The sequence below is a fragment of the Mustela erminea genome, chromosome 6 (genome assembly GCF_009829155.1).
Source record: "Mustela erminea isolate mMusErm1 chromosome 6, mMusErm1.Pri, whole genome shotgun sequence".
NCBI classification, from domain to species: Eukaryota; Metazoa; Chordata; class Mammalia; order Carnivora; family Mustelidae; genus Mustela; species Mustela erminea.
Genome location: NC_045619.1, coordinates 126,662,117 through 126,666,200, shown reverse-complemented (window position 1 = coordinate 126,666,200; position 4,084 = coordinate 126,662,117). Strand labels below are relative to the sequence as shown.

Genomic DNA, 4,084 nt, shown 5'->3' with positions numbered 1-4,084 from the left:
TTAATGATTTCTTAGATTTGACACCAAAAGCAAACATAACAAAAGCAAAAAGTAAAACCACATCAAACTAAAAAGCTTTCTGCGCAGCAAAAGAAACCATGAACAAACTGGAAAAAACCTACATAATGGGAGAAAATATTGGCAAATCAAATATCCATTAAGAGGTTAACATCCAAAATATATAAGAAATTCATATACCTCAAGAGCGATCAGTCAGTCAATCAATAAAAATAACCCAATAAAAATGGGCAAAATACCTGAAAAGACATTTTTCTAAAGAAGACACACAAATGACCAACAGGTACATAAAAAGATGCTCAACATCACTCATCATCATGGAAATGCAAGTCAAAACCACAATGAGATATCACCTCATACTGTTAGAGGACATCTATTATCAATAAAACAAGAGATAACAAATGCTGGAAAGGATTTGGAGAAATGGAAACTCTTGTATACTTGGTGGGATGTAAACTGGTATAGCCACTATGGGAAATAGTATGGGAGTTCATCAAAAGATTAAAAATACAGTTACTTAAGGCGCCTGGGTTGTTCCGTGGGTTAAAGCCTCTGCATTCAGCTCAGGTCATGATCCCAGGGTCCTGGGATTGAGCCCCACATTGGGGCTCTCTGCTCAGCAGGGAGTCTGCTTCTCTTCTTTCTCTCTGCCTACTTGTGATCTCTGTCTGTCAAATAAATAAATAAAATCTTTTAAAAAAATTAAAAAATTAAAAAATAAAAATATAGTTACCATATGACCTAGCAATCCAACTTCTGGGTATTTATCCAAAGGAAATGAAATCATAATCTCAAAAAGATATTTGTATTTCCATGTTCATTACAGCATTATTCACAAAAGCCAAGACATGGAAACAACCTAAGTGTTGACAGATGAATGGATAAAGTAAATATGATACACAGACACACGCGCGCGCGCACACACACACACACACACACACAATGGAATATTATTCAGCCTTTAAAAAAAAAAACAACACCACAACAATCCTGCCATTTGTCACACCATGAATGAACCTGGAGAACACCATGCTAAGTGAAATAAGCCACATAGAAAAAGACAAATACTACATGGTATCATTTATATTGTGGAATTGTTTTTAAAAAGTCAAACTCATAGGGGCATCTGGTTGGCTCAGTTGGAAGAGCATGCGACTTTTGATCTCAGGGTCATGAATTCAAGCTCCACATTGGGTATAGAGATTACTAAAAAATAATAATTTGAAAATAATAAATAAAAATAAATAAATAATAAATAAATAAATAATCAAAACCATAGATACAGAGGGTAGAAAAGTAGTTGCCTGGGGCTGGGTGCTGGGGGAAATAGAAATCAAGAAAAGAAGAGAAGAGAAAAAGAGAAATTGAGGAAGAAAAGTTGATAAAAGGGTACAAACTCCCTGATGAGTAAGGTCTGGGGATCTAATGTATAACATGGTAACCAGAGTTGATACAACTATACTATAGAGTTGAAATTTGCTGAGAGAGTAGAACTTTAGTGCACACCCACACGCACACACACACACACACACAAAGGTAAATATGAGAGGCAGTGGATGTGAGAATCCACGCACTACATATACAAATATCAAATAATATCAAATCTCAATAAATATCAATAAATACAAATACCAAATAACATTGTATACCCTTGATATATCACAATCTTGTTTGTCAATTATATTCAAAAAAGCTGAAAAAAAAATTCATTCTAGCACTACTTGCAAGGGGATGAAATCAACATAAATGTCCCTTAAGAAAGGAGTCATGCAATAAATGAGAGTTTATTTACCAATGAAATTATATGCAGTTGTTAAAAAAAAAAGAGAATAGCATATATGTATTGACTTGGAATAGTCTCAAAAAGATATTAAGTGAGTAAGTAGGGTGCAGACCACTGTGAATATCATTCTACTGTTTGCAGAGAGAAAGCTCTGGAAGACATACAAGCTATTGATAATTGTCACATCTGGGGCAGAACTAAATGACTCGAGAGCCAGGGTAGGAGCGAGACTTATTCTCAGTGGTATAACATTCAATATCTTTTGTGTAATATGGGATTACACTGATGATTTAAATATAAAAAAGATCATTTATAAATAGAGAATTAAAGCAAAAATAAGAAGGAGAGGTGGAAGAAGAAATTTGGATCCGGGCAGCCCTACCCAGAATACCCTACCGGGCTTATAAAACCATGGGTGTATCCAGTTGGCTCCTTTTTTGTTTTTTAAGACTTTATTTTCAAGTAATCCCTATACCCAGTGTGGGGTTTGAACTCACAACCTTGAGATCAAGAGTCACATGCTCTACCCACTGAGCCAGCCAGGTGCCCCCAGTTGGCTCCTTAAGCCAGAATTCAAGGTCCTCAGCTATGGGACAGTCTGAGGTGACAGGAAGAACAGCCAGCTCATTCCACTGCTGAGAGACCACCAAACCCAGTGTTCTCCTGCCCTGACAAGTGGAAAAAGAATTTAGTTCCTTAGAAACCCGTGCATTTCGGAAACAAATCTGTCCCCACCTCTCTTCTGACAGCGAGTGCTCACCATATCTGAAATGGTTAAGAAACCTGAATGTCCACCTCCCAAGTCAACGAAGATCTTTCTTGTTTTTCTCTCTGCATCTCAGGAGGACGGGAAGAGGCAACAAAACTCACTTGTGTTTTACTCATACTCCATCTCTGGAACTAGGAAATTAGTCTTTAATTAGACTACTAGTTTCAGAAGCAAAACTGTAACACCAAGAAGAATCTATTGAAAAATTACATTTGATTACTTAAGTTTCTGCCTCACTCCTCTATCCAGATTTTGGCTTATTGTGTATTTAATTAACTAAATATAAGACCCTCTTCCTCAGGAACATATAGTAAAGAATATAGTAATTATAGTACTTACACTAGTGCTTTATTTTAGTAAGGTTTTTACTTAAAAATTATTGTTTCTTTCTACCATTTATGATATATAATTATTTTTCTGCAAATATATTTAGAATATCTCTGGAGAAATACACAATAAATTGTAGTATTAGTAATTCCAGGGAGAGAACTGGGGAACTAGAGGCAAAAGAAAGACTTGTTTTTACAGTATATTTTTTGTACTTTTTGAATTTTCTATCGTGTGTATGCACTTCCATTCTTTCCCCAATCTGTTCTTTAAAAATCACCATTTACCTGACTAGATAGTAAGGCTAAATAAATTCTGATCATTGGTACAAAAACAAAACAAAACAATTGTTGTTACACAGATGTTTTCTACTTTGATTCATCTGAATTGCATGAATGGATTAAAAATAGCTGCACTATACCTATAAAAAGGGTAAGGTAATTAATGACTACAAAATCATTGTCTTTTATAAAAGCTGTCAGTAACTCCCCAGTTCTTGGCCTCCATGATTAGATATGAAAGTATCAGGGGGAAGCAACAGATGACATTGTTCAAGAGACATGTTCATTTGACAAGTTCAGGAGGGAAGGAAGAAAAATACAGGAGAGCTCCAAAAAGTGGGTGATACAAGCTGAATTTCAAGAAATGATTGTTTTCACCAGAGGGACAATAGGTGGCTCTCATTTCAGATAGAGGAAATAATATTAACAGGATACATTTTGCAGACTGCAAGAAAGTTACCATGACATGAGTCCCCAGAGTCTGTGTGAAGGGACAGGAGGTAAAACTGGGAGGTAGAAAGAGACCTCACACCCAAGACATTGACATAAAACATTTTGGGTTTTATCCTGAAGACTTTGGGAAACCACTTTATAGTATAAACCAACTACTGAGATTCATAAAACTAAAATAGAGCGATTTGCATCTAGGAAATTCTACACACAGATAGATGTCTTTACAAACAGTATGTTGACCTGTCTTTATCAACATCCCACACAGGATGTCCCTTGCAACCTTCTTTGGGGAGGGATCATTAAAGGAAATCTAGGTTGACTAGCTGTCCTTCCTGATGGTACAAAAATTCAGACAGTGACCTGCCAAGTGATAGAAAACCCGTCCTTCCTAAATTTTACTGTGCCTCTTTTCCCAGATTAAAATCAGATTGAACTGGCCTGGAAGTAAAGGCA

General features: G+C 36.0%; 1 non-coding gene across 1 annotated transcript; it reads right to left on the bottom strand.

Annotated features, from left to right (window-relative positions):
- Positions 1-2,273: 2,273 nt before the first annotated feature.
- On the bottom strand, positions 2,274-2,346 carry TRNAK-CUU. The gene has a single exon. It is a non-coding gene; the product is annotated as a tRNA-Lys (tRNA).
- Positions 2,347-4,084: the final 1,738 nt, after the last annotated feature.